The sequence below is a fragment of the Delphinus delphis genome, chromosome 2 (assembly GCF_949987515.2).
Source record: "Delphinus delphis chromosome 2, mDelDel1.2, whole genome shotgun sequence".
Lineage (NCBI taxonomy): Eukaryota > Metazoa > Chordata > Mammalia > Artiodactyla > Delphinidae > Delphinus > Delphinus delphis.
This window is the reverse complement of record NC_082684.1, coordinates 137,983,607-137,995,916: the sequence shown is the minus strand read 5'-3', so window position 1 is coordinate 137,995,916 and position 12,310 is coordinate 137,983,607.

Genomic DNA, 12,310 nt, shown 5'->3' with positions numbered 1-12,310 from the left:
GAAGAAGACAGAATAAAAACTGCTAGCGCTGAAAGGGGCTCCAGTTCTCACACATGGCTGGTGGGAGTTCACAGTGGTACAATCCTCTGAAAGGCAATTTGGCATTATCCACGAAACTACAAATACATTTACCCTTTGACGTAGCAGTCCCACATCTAGGCATTTATCCTACAGAGAAACCTGCAAACATTATATAATACTAACACACATGCAAGTGAACAAAGGTGAAACTATGCTGTGAGATGGATGTATGGGAACTGTGTACTATCTGCTCGGTTTTCTTTAACCGTTTTTAAAAAAATAGTCTATTTTTAAAAATAACTGAAACTAAAACTTACAAAAAGAAAATGAGGCTTTGAAACCAACCCATCAGGTTGATGATTTGAGAGGTGTGTCTGGCCTGAGGCCTCACAGTTTGCGGTGGGATTCAGTCCCCAGCACAGCACACAACCTCCCTGCCATTGTGGCACCCTTCATCTGCACATGCTGTGTTGAGATGGAGAACCTTCTTCTACCATCTATTCCATATGAGAAAGGTATTTCATACCACATGGGACTTGGATCACTTACCTGGATGAATTTTGTTTTTTGTTTTATTTTTTATTTGGTTTTGGCTGCATTCGGTCTTTGTTGCTGCACATGGGCTTTCTCTAGTTGCGGCGAGTGGGGGCTACTCTTTGTTGCAGTGCATGGGCTTCTCATTGTGGTGGCTTCTCTTGTTGCAGAGCACAGGCTCTAGGCACAAGGGCTTCAGTACTTGTGGCACGCAGGCTCAGTAGTTGTGGCTCATGGGCTCTAGAGCACAGGCTCAGTAGTTGTGGTGCACAGGCTTAAGTGCTCTGTGGCATGTGGGATCTTCCCGGGCCAGGGCTTGAACCCATGTCCCCTGCATTGGCAGGCAGATTCTTAACCACTGCGCCACTAGGGAAGCCCTGTTGTTTGTTTTTTGAGATAAAAAAGCAAGTCCATAAATAAAGTTTAAACGTTGAAATATATCTCTCAAGTTCAATACTTACTTCTTTTGTTTGGGAAATCAATAGCAAAATTTCAAACAAGCTATTGTGGATTTTTTTTTTTAAACAGGATTTACAATATTGATTTATAGGGGTCTCATGAATGATCTCTTGTTGCCTACTCAATCAACCTGTAAACAATTTTTTTAAACTTAAAAAAATTTTTTTAACTTTTAAAAATATTTAGATCAATAATTTTTTATTGAATTATAATTGATTTACAAATTTGTGTTAGCTTCAAGTGTACATCATAGTGATTCAGTTTTTTTTCTGATTATATTCCATTATAGGTATTTATTAGATACTAAATATAGTTCCCTGTGCTATACAGTAAACCCTTGTTGCTTATCTATTTTATGTATAGTACTTTATACATGTTAATCCCATATTTCTAATTTGTCCCTCCCCACCTCCCTCACTCCTTTGGTAACCATAGGTTTTTTTTCTATGTCTGTAAGTCTGTTTCTGTTTTGTAAATAAGTTCATTTGTACTATTTTTTAGATTCCACATATAAGTGATATTATATAGTATTTCTCTGTTTGACTTACTTCACTAAATATAATATTCTCTAGGTCTATCCATGTTGCTGCAAATGGCAATATTTCATTATTTTTTATGGCTGAGTAAGATTCCATTGTATATATATATACCACATCTTGTTAAGCTGCTCACCTGTTGATGGACATTTGGGTTATTTCCATGTCCTGGCTATTGTAAATAGTGCTGCTGTGAACAGCACTATTCATAGTGCATGTGTCTTTTTGAATTAGAACCTTCGTCTTTTCTGGATACATACTCAGGAGTGGATTGCTGGATCATATAGCTGCTCTGTTTTTAGTTTCTAAAAAATATTTATTTATTTGTTTATTTTTATTTATTTGGGCTGTGCCAGGGATCTTAGCTGCAGCATGTAGGATCTAATTCCCTGACCAGGGATTGAACCCAGGCCCCCTGCCTTGGGAGCCCAGAGTCTTCACCACTGGACCACCAGGGAAGTCCCTATTTTTAGTTTTTTAAGGAACCTCCATACTGTTTGCCATAGTGGCTGAACAGTTTACATTCCCAACAGTGGGAATGGGTACACTTTTCTCCACATCCTCTCCAACATTTGCTATTTGTGGACTTTTTGATGATAGCTATTATAACAGGTGTAACGTGATATCTCATTGTGGTTTTGATTTGCATTTCTCTAATCATTAATGATGTTGGGCATCTTTTCATGTGCCTATTGGTCGTCTGTATGTCTTCTTTGGAGAAATGTCTATTTAGATCTTCTGCCCGTTTTCTGATTAGGTTGTTTGTTTTTTGATATTGAGTTGAATGAGCTGTTTGTATATTTTGGATATTAACCCCTTGTATGTTGCATCATTTGCAAATATTTTCTCCCATTCCGTAGGTGGTCTTTTTGTTTTGTTGATGGTTTCCTTTTTTTTTCTCACACACACACTGTATTTTATTTTTACAAGAGATAAGTAAACGGACACCAAGCATTGTAAATGGATGATCACAACAAAAGCAACAATGATTGGAATTACCAAACACGAAACACGCTCATACTATGTCATAATATTGACATTCAGTCCAGTAATCCTCCACTGTAACAGCTCCTTTACTTTGCAGTGAAAATTGATTTGTATATTTTTTGCCTCTGAGTCCTTGTGGGATTTTTTTTTTATTCAAACAAAGTCACAAAAATTATAATCATCCTCATCAGTTCACTCAGTCCCATGTAATTAATTTTTTTTCATCTTGATTTTTTGTTAGCACTTTTATGAATTCATCACTTTTCCATTAGAGTTCTGAAAAGGCTTATTCATTCAGTTCAGCAGTATAGTCAGTTACCAGAAACCTGTACTTGTCAGAGTCTTTTCCATGAATTCCTTGAAGATGAAACCCTTTTGTAGGAACATTTTTGCAGAAGCATCAGAGTACACCCAGAACTGTCTGTAAATGACAAAAGACATAAAAATGACCACGGTTAAAGATTTGATGAAAGTCCATAATAATGCAAATGACAAGGTAATTTAGTTATTTCTGAGATACACTTTTTAAGGTAATAACTAGAATTATGACTTATAACATTATACTAGAACATATAAGATTTTTAGAAATTTCATGTAATGTCTGAAACATTCATATTAACATATTTCCATACAAATAAACCAAAGAAAGTTTAGTATTAGTTTTTTTTGGTTGGTTTTTTATATTGCAGGTTCTTATTAGTCATCAATTTTATACACATCGGTGTATACATGTCAATCCCAATCGCCCAATTCAGCACAACACTATCCCCACCCCACCGTGGCTTTCCCCCCTTGGTGTCCATACGTTTGTTCTCTACATCTGTGTCTCAACTTCTGCCCTGCAAACCGGTTCATCTGTACCATTTTTCTAGGTTCTACATATATGCGTTAATATACGATATTTGTTTTTCTCTTTCTGACTTACTTCACTCTGTATGACAGTCTCAAGGTCCATCCACGTCTCAACAAATGACTCAACTTCGTTCCATTTTATGGCTGAGTAATATTCCATTGTATATATGTACCACAACTTCTTTATCCATTCGTCTGTTGATGGGCATTTAGGTTGCTTCTATGACCTGGCTATTGTAAATAGTGCTGCAATGAACATTGGGGTACATGTGTCTTTTTGAATTATGATTTTCTCTGGGTATATGCCCAGTAGTGGGATTGCTGGATCATATGGTAATTCTATTTTTAGTTTTTTAAGGAACCTCCATACTGTTCTCCATACAGGCTATATCAATTTACATTCCCACCAACAGTGCAAGAGAGTTCCCTTTTCTCCACACCCTCTCCAGCATTTGTTGCTTGTAGATTTTCTGATGATGCCCATTCTAACTGGTGAGAGGTGATACCTCATTGTAGTTTTGATTTGCATTTCTCTAATAATTAGTGATGTTGAGCAGCTTTTCATGTGCTTATTGTCCATCTGTATGTCTTTTTTGGAGAAATGTCTATTTAGGTCTTCTGCCCATTTTTGGATTGGGTTGTTTGTTTCTTTAATATTGAGCTGCATGAGCTGTTTATATATTTTGGAGATTAATCCTTTGTCTGTTGATTCGTTTGCAAATATTTTCTCCCATTCTGAGGGTTATCTTTTCGTCTTGTTTATGGTTTCCTTTGCTGTGCAAAAGCTTTGAAGTTTCACTAGGTCCCATTTGTTTATTTTTGTTTTTATTTCCATTACTCTAGGAGGTGGATCAAAAAAGATCTTGCTGTGATTTATGTCAAAGAGTGTTCTTCCTATGTTTTCCTCTAGAGTTTTATAGTGTCTGGTCTTACATTTAGGTCTCTAATCCATTTTAATTTTATTTTTGTGTATGGTGTTAGGGAGTGTTCTAATTTAATTCTTTTACATGTAGCTGTCCAGTTTTCCCAGCACCACTTATTGAAGAGGCTGTCCTTTCTCGACTGTATATCTTGCCTCCTTTGTCATAGATTAGTTGACCATAGGTGTGTGAGTTTATCTCTGGGCTTTCTATCCTGTTCCATTGGTCTATATTTCTGTTTTTGTGCCAGTACCGTATTCTCTTGATGACTCTAGCTTTGTATATAGTCTGAAGTCAGGGAGTCTGATTCCTCCAGCTCCATTTTTTTCCCTCAAGACTGCTTTGGCTATTCGGGGTCTTTTGTGTCTCCATACAAATTTTAAGATGATTAGTTCTAGTTCCATAAAAAATGCCATTGGTAGTTTGATAGGGATTGCACTGAATCTGTAGATTGCTTTGGGTAGTATAGTCATTTTCACAATATTGATTCTCCTAATCCAAGAACATGGTATATCTCTCCATCTGTTGGTATCATCTTTAATTTCTTTCATCAGTGTCTTATAGTTTTCTGCATACAGGTCTTTTGTCTCCCTAGGTAGGGTTATTCCTAGGTATTTTATTCTTTTTGTTGCAGTGGTAAATGGGAATGTTTTCATAATTTCTCCTTCAGATTTTTCATCATTAGTGTATAAGAATGCAGGAGATTTCTGTGCATTAATTTTGTATCCTGCAAATTTACCACATTCATTGATTAGCTCTAGTAGTTTTCTGGTGGTATCTTTAGGATTCTCTAAGTATAGTATCATGTCATCTGCAAACAGTGACAGTTTTACTTCTTTTCCAATTTGTATTCCTTTTATTTCTTTTTCTTCTCTGATTGACAGGGCTAGGACTTCCAAAACTATCTTGAATAATAGTGGTGAGAGTGGACATCCTTCTCTCGTTCCTGATCTTAGAGGGAATCCTTCAGTTTTTCACCATTGAGAATGATGTTTGTGTGGGTTTGTCGTATATGGCCTTTATTATGTTGAGGTAGGTTTGCTCTATGCCCACCATTCTGGAGAGTTTTTATAATAAATGGGTGTTGAATTTTGTCAAAAGCTTTTTCTGCATCTACTGAGATGATCATATGGTTTTTCTTCTTCAGTTTGTTAATATGGTGTGTCACATTGATTGATTTGCATATATTGAAGAATCCTTGCATCCCTGGGATAAATCCCACTTGATCATGGTGTATGATCCTTTTTTTTTTTAACATCTTTATTGGGGTATAATTGCTTTACAGTGGTGTGTTAGTGTCTGCTTTATAACAAAGTGAATCAGTTATACATATACATATGTTCCCATATCTCTTGCCTCACCCTACCTCCCACACTCCCTATCCCACCCCTCCAGGCAGTCACAAAGCACGGAGCCGATATCTCTGTGGCATGCAGCTGCTTCCCACTAGCTATCTACCTTACGTTTGTTAGTGTGTATATGTCCATGCCTCTCTCTCGCCCTGTCACAGCTCACCGTTCCCCCTCCCCATATCCTCAAGTCCATTCTCCAGTAGGTCTGTGTCTTTATTCCTGTCTTACCCCTAGGTTCTCCATGACATTTTTTTTCTTACATTCCATATATATGTGTTAGCATACGGTATTTGTCGTTCTCTTTCTGACTTACTTCACTCTGTATCACAGACTCTAGGTCTATCCACCTCATTACAAATAGCTCAATTTCGTTTCCTTTTATGGCTGAGTAACATTCCATTGTATATATGTGCCACATCTTCTTTATCCATTCATCCGATGATGGGCACTTAGGTTGTTTCCATCTCTGGGCTATTGTAAATAGAGCTGCAATGAACATTTTGGTGCATGACTCTTTTTGAATTTTGGTTTTCTCAGGGTATATGCCCAGTAGTGGGATTGCTGGGTCATATGGTAGTTCTATTTGTAGTTTTTAAGGAACCTCCATACTGTTCTCCATAGTGGCTGGAACAATTCACATTCCCACCAGCAGTGCAAGAGTGTTCCCTTTTCTCCACACCCTCTCCAGCATTTATTGTTTCTAGATTTTTTGATGATGGCCATTCTGACTGGTGTGAGATGATACCTCATTGTAGTTTTGATTTGCATTTCTCTAATGATTAATGATGTTGAGCATTCTTTCATGTGTTTGTTGGCAGTCTGTATATCTTCTTTGGAGAAATATCTGTTTAGGTCTTCTGCCCATTTTTGGATTGGGTTGTTTCTTTCTTTGTTATTGAGCTGCATGAGCTGCTTGTAAATTTTGGAAATTAATCCTTTGTCACTTGCTTCATTTGCAAATATTTTCTCCCATTCTGAGGGTTGTCTTTTGGTCTTGTTTATGGTTTCCTTTGCTGTGCAAAAGCTTTGAAGTTTCATTAGGTCCTATTTGTTTGTTTTTGTTTTTATTTCCATTTCTCTAGGAAGTGGGTCAAAAAGGATCTTGCTGTGATTTATGTCATAGAGTGTTCTGCCTATGTTTTCCTCTAGGAGTTTGATAGTTTCTGGCCTTACATTTAGGTCTTTAATCCCTTTTGAGCTTATTTTTGTGTATGGTGTTAGGGAGTGATCTAATCTCATACTTTTACATGTACCTGTCCAGTTTTCCCAGCACCACTTATTGAAGAGGCTGTCCTTTCTCCACTGTATATTCCTACCTCCTTTATCAAAGATAAGGTGACCATATGTTTGTGGGTTTATCTCTGGGCTTTCTATCCTGTTCCATTGATCTATCTTTCTGTTTTTGTGCCAGTACCATACTGTCTTGATTACAGTAGCTTTGTAGTATAGTCTGAAATCAGGGAGCCTGATTCCTCCAGCTCCGTTTTTCGTTCTCAAGATTGCTTTGGCTATTCGGGGTCTTTTGTGTTTCCATACAGATTGTGAAATTTTTTGTTGTAGTTCTGTGAAAAATGCCAGTGGTAGTTTGATAGGGATTGCATTGAATCGGTAGATTGCTTTGGGTAGTAGAGTCATTTTCACAATGTTGATTCTTCCAATCCAAGAACATGGTATATCTCTCCATCTATTTGTACCATCTTTAATTTCTTTCATCAGTGTCTTATAATTTTCTGCATACAGGTCTTTTGTCTCCTTAGGTAGGTTTATTCCTAGATATTTTATTCTTTTTGTTGCAGTGGTAAATGGGAGTATTTTCTTGATTTCACTTTCAGATTTTTCATCCTTAGTATATAGGAATGCCAGAGATTTCTGTGCATTAATTTTGTATCCTGCTACTTTACCAAATTCATTGATTAGCTCTAGTAGTTTTCTGATGACATCTTTAGGATTCTCTATGTATAGTATCATGTCATCTGCAAACAGTGACAGCTTTACTTCTTTTCCGATTTGGATTCCTTTTATTTCCTTTTCTGCTCTGATTCCTGTGGCTAAATCTTCCAAAACTCTGTTGAATAAGAGTGGTGAGAGTGGGCAACCTTGTCTTGTTCCCGAACTTAGTGGAAATGCTTTCAGTTTTCCACCATTGAGGATGATGTTGGCTGTGGGCTTGTCATATATGGCCTTTATTATGTTGAGGAAAGTTCCCTCTATGCCTACTTTCTGCAGGGTTTTTATCATAAATGGGTGTTGAATTTTGTCAAAAGCTTTCTCTGCATCTATTGAGATGATCATACGGTTTTTCTTCTTCAGTTTGTTAATGTGTGTCACATTGATTGATTTGCATATATTGAAGAATCCTTGGATCCCTGGGATAAATCCCACTTGGTCATGGTGTATGATCCTTTTAATGTGTTGTTGGGTTCTGTTTGCTAGTATTTTGTTGAGGTTTTTTGCATCTATATTCATCAGTGATATTGGTCTGTAATTTTCTTTTTTTGTAGTGTCTTTGTCTGGTTTTGGTATCAGGGTGATGGTGGCCTCATAGAATGAGCTTGGGAGTATTCCTTCCTCTGCAGTTTTTTGGAAGAGTTTGAGAAGGATGGGTGTTAGCTCTTCTCTAAATGTTTGATAGAAATCACCTGTGAAGCCATCGGGTCCTGGACTTTTGTTTGTTGGGAGATTTTAAATCACAGTTTCAATTTCAGTGCTTGTGATTGGTCTGTTCATATTTTCTGTTTCTTCCTGGTTCAGTGTTGGAAGGTTATACCTTTTTAAGAATTTACCCATTTCTTCCAGGTTGTCCATTTTATTGGCATAGAGTTGCCTGTAGTAGTCTCTTAGGATGCTTTGCATTTCCGTGGTGTCTGTTGTAACCTCTCCTTTTTCATTTCTAATTTTATTGATTTGAGTCCTCTCCCTCTTTTTCTTGATGAGTCTTGCTAATGGTTTATCAATTTTGTTTATCTTCTCAAAGAACCAGCTTTTAGTTTTATTGATCTTTGTTGTTTTCTTTGTTTCTATTTCATTAATTTCTGTTCTGATCTTTATGATTTCTTTCCTTCTGCTAACTTTGGGTTTTGTTTGTTCTTCCTTCTCTAGTTCCTTTAGGTGTAAGGTTAGATTGTTTACTTGAGATTTTTCTTGTTTCTTCAGGTAGGCTTGTATAGCTATAAACTTCCCTCTTAGAACTGCTTTTGCTGTATCCCATAGGTTTTGGATCATCGTGTTTTCATTGTCATTTGTCTCTAGGTATTTTTTGCTTTCCTCTTTGATTTCTTCAGTGATCTCTTGGTTGTTTAGTAACGTATTGTTTAGCCTCCATGTGTTTGTGTTTTTTACGTTTTTTTCTCTGTAATTCATTTCTAATCTCATAGCGTTGTGGTCAGAAAAGATGCTTCATATGATTTCAATTTTCTTAAATTTACTGAGGCTTGATTTGTGACCCAAGATGTGATCATCCTGGAGAATGTTCCGTGCGCACTTGAGAAGACAGTGTAATCTGCTGGTTTTGGATGGAATGTCGTATAAATATCAATTAAATCTATCGGTCTATTGTGTCATTTAAAACTTCTCTTATTTATTTTCATTTTGGATGATCTGTCCATTGGTCCATTGGTCAGTGAGGTGTTAAAGTCCCCTACTATGACTGTGTTACTGTTGATTTCCTCTTTTATAGCTGTTAGCAGTTGCCTTATGTATTGAGGTGCTCCTATGTTGGGTGCATATATATTTATAATTGTTATATCTTCTTCTTGGATTGATCCCTTGATCATTATGTAGTGTCCTTCCTTGTCTCTTGTAACATTCTTTATTTTAAAGTCTATTTTATCTGATATGAGTATAGCTACTCCAGCTTTCTTTTGATTTCCCTTTGCATGGAATATCTTTTTCTATCCCCTCACTTTCAGTCTGTATGTGTCTCTAGTTCTGAAGTGGGTCTCTTGTAGACAGCATATATATGGGTCTTGTTTTTGTATCCATTCAGCAAGCCTGTGTCTTTTGGTTGGAGCATTTAATCCATTTACGTTTAAGATAATTATCAACAGGTATGTTCCTATTACCATTTTCTTAATTGTTTTGGGTTTGTTGTTGTAGATCCTTTTCTTCTCTTGTGTTTCCCACTTAGAGAAGTTCCTTTAGCGTTTGTTGTAGAGCTGGTTTGGTGGTGCTGAATTCTCTTAGCTTTTGCTTGTCTGTAAAGCTTTTGATTTCTTCATGGAATCTGAATGAGGTCCTTGCCTTGCTAGAGTAATCTTGGTTGTAAGTTTTTCCCTTTCATCACTTTAAGTATATCATGCCACTCCCTTCTGGCTTGTAGAGTTTCTGCTGAGAAATCAGCTGTTAACCTTAAGGGAGTTCCCTTGTATGTTATTTTTCGTTTTTCCCTTGCTGCTTTCAATCATTTTTCTTTGTCTTTAATTTTTGCCAGTTTGCTTACTATGTGTCTCGGCATGTTTCTCCTTGGGTTTATCCTGTATGGGCCTCTCTGCACTTCCTGAACTTGGGTGGCTATTTCCTTTCCCATGTCAGGGACGTTTTTGACTATAATCTCTTCAAATACTTTCTCGGGTCCTTTTTCTCTCCCTTCTCCTTCTGGGACCCCTATAATGAATGTTGTTCTGAATGTGAATGTTGTTGCGTTTAATGTTGTCCCAGAGTTCTCTTAGGCTGTCTTCATTTCTTTTCATTCTTTTCTTTATTCTGTTCCACAGCAGTGAATTCCACCATTCTGTCTTCCAGGTCACTTATCCGTTCTTCTGCCTCAGTTTTTCTGCTGTTGGTTCCTTCCAGTGTAGGTTTCATTTCAGTTATTGTATTGTTAATCTCTGTTTGTTCTTTAATTCTTCTAAGTCTTTGTTAAACATTTCTTGCATCTTCTCGATCTTTGCCTCCATTCTTTTTTTAAGGTCCTGTATCATTTTCGCTCTCATTATTCTGAATTCTTTTTCTGGAAGGTTGCCTATCTCCACTTCATTTAGTTTTTTTTCTGAGGTTTTATCTTGTTCCTTCATCTGGTACATAGCCCTCTGCCTTTTCATGTTGTTTATCTTTCTGCGAATGTGGTTTTTGTTCCATAGGCTGCAGGATTGTAGTTCTTCTTGCTTCTGCTGTCTGCTCTCTGGTGGATGAGGCTATCTAAGAGGCTTGTGTAAGTTTCCTGATGGGAGGGACTTGTGGTGGGTAGAGCTGACTGTTGCTCTGGTGGACAGAGCTCAGTAAAACTTTAATCCATTTGACTGTTGATGGGTGGGGCTGGGTTCCCTCCCTGCTGGTTGTTTTGCCTGAGGCAACCCAACACTGGAGCCTACCTTGGCTCTTTGGTGGGGCTAATGACAGACTCTGGGAGGGCTCACGCCAAGGAGTACTTCCCAGAACTTCTGCTGCCAGTGTCCTTGTCCCCATGGTGAGCCACAGCCACACAGCCACCCCCCGCCTCTGCAGGAGACCCTCCAACACTAGCAGGTAGGTCTGGGTCAGTCTCCTATGGGGTCACTGCTCCTTTCCCTGGGTCCCGATGCACACACTACTTTGTGTGTGCCCTCCAAGAGTGGAGTCTCTGTTTCCCCCAGTCCTGTCGAAGTCCTGCAATCAATTCCCACTAGGCTTCAAAGTCTGATTCTCTAGGAATTCCTCCTCCCATTGCTGGACCCCCAGGTTGGGAAGCCTGACGTGGGGCTCAGAACCTTCAGTGGGTGGACTTATGTGGTATAAGTGTTCTCCAGTTTGAGAGTCACCCACCCAGCAGTTATGGGATTTGATTTTACTGTGACTGTGCCCCTCCTACCCTCTCATTGTAGCTTCTCCTTTGTCTTGGATGTGGGGTATCTTTTTTGGTGAGTTCCAGTGTCTTCCTGTCGATGATTGTCCAGCAGTTAGTTGTGATTTTGGTGTCCTCACAAGAGGGAGTGAGAGCGTGTCCTTCTACTCCGCCATCTTGGTTCCTCTCGATCGTTTCCTTTGCTCTGCAAAAGCTTTTAAGTTTGATTAGGTCCCATTTGTTTATTTTTGCTGTTATTTCTTTTGCCTTGAGAGGCTTATGTAAGAAAATATTGCTATGATTTATGTCAAAGTGTATTTGACCCATGTTCTCTTCTAGGAGTTCTATGCTGTCATGTCTTACATTTAGGTCTTTAAACCATTTTGAGTTTATTTTTTGTATGGTGTGAGGGAGCGTTCTAATTTCAGTTGATATACATGTAGCCGTCCAGCTTTCCCAACACCACTTGTTAAAGAGACCATCTTTTCTCCATTGTATATTCTTGCCTCTTTTGCATAAATTAATTGGCCATGGGTGTGTGGGTTTAGTTCTAGGCTCTCTATTCTGTTCCATTGATCTATATGTCTGTTTTTGTGCCAGTACCAGGCTGTTTTGTTAACTGTAGCTTTATAGTATAGTCTGAAGCCTGGAAGGGTTATACATCCGGCTTTTTTCTTTTTCCTCATGATTGCTTTGGCAGTCCTGGGTCTTTTGTGGTTCCATATAAATTTTAGGATTATTTGTTCTAGTTCTGTGAAAAATGTCATGGGTAATTTGATAGGGATCACATTAAATCTGTAGATTGCCTTGGGTAGTATGGCCATTTTAACAATATTAATTCTTCCAATCCAAGGACATGGAATATCTTTCCATTTCTTTGAATCATCTTCA